This window comes from Montipora foliosa, chromosome 4 (assembly GCF_036669935.1).
Source record: "Montipora foliosa isolate CH-2021 chromosome 4, ASM3666993v2, whole genome shotgun sequence".
In the NCBI taxonomy this organism is placed as follows: Eukaryota; Metazoa; Cnidaria; class Anthozoa; order Scleractinia; family Acroporidae; genus Montipora; species Montipora foliosa.
In genome coordinates this window covers 9381527-9382246 of record NC_090872.1, presented here as the reverse complement: position 1 = coordinate 9382246, position 720 = coordinate 9381527, and the positions used below count along the sequence as shown (strand labels likewise).

General features: G+C 39.2%; 1 protein-coding gene across 1 annotated transcript in view; it reads right to left on the bottom strand.

Annotated features, from left to right (window-relative positions):
- Positions 1-344: 344 nt before the first annotated feature.
- Positions 345-720, bottom strand: part of LOC137999749 (protein Wnt-2b-like) — an 11536-nt gene continuing 11160 nt past the window's right edge. The window contains exon 4 of the mRNA XM_068845643.1: positions 345-720. This exon is cut by the window's right edge and continues 2546 nt beyond it. The gene's annotated coding sequence lies outside the window, so the exon portion shown is untranslated.

The following is a 720-nucleotide window of genomic DNA, read 5'->3' as shown; positions in this document are numbered from 1 at the left end:
AAACTAGTTATAGTTCTCGGCAAAACTTGACAAAAGCTAAATTCATGAATTTAAAGATGGATGATTGGCCAATTGAACATAAACCTTCAAAGCTACTAAGTTATTGGGGGTTCATATTGATGAAATGCTAACCTGGGATGATCAGATCAAACACATTTTATAAAACCCCAGCTGTAGCTGCAAACACGACTGCTGGCAGTTAAAAAAATTGAAATCGTTGGCTGAAAGTGAAACCATTTTTCTAAGGCGCTGAAAGTACAAAGTGGGGGAGGGGGGGGGGTGGGGGGACGGAGGATTTTGAGAGGGGTCTAGACATTTATAATATAAGTTAAACGACACGTCAATACGAGCCTTCTTGGTTTTATTCCTAATAATATTTGGCGAATGCCCAGGCTTTGCATTCGTTTCTAAGCAATCTATTGATATCTTTAAAAGAATTTTCACTCTTGTACAATATGTTTAAAATCCGCTGTTCTTTTCTGGTATGAGCCTTTATAGCCATAACAAGTGAAGATTGACACCTTCAAGACGACAAATCGTGGATAAAATTTCATTCCGTTACGCCCCTGATGGCATTTCTATAACTCTATGCACAGTGACTAAATCCTTAGGCCATTAAACGGCAGAAGGCTTATTCAGTTAAATGTTATTCAATAAATATTATACTGATTTGAAAAAGCGACAATATGTTCTTCAACCCCCCCCCCCCCCCCCCCCCCC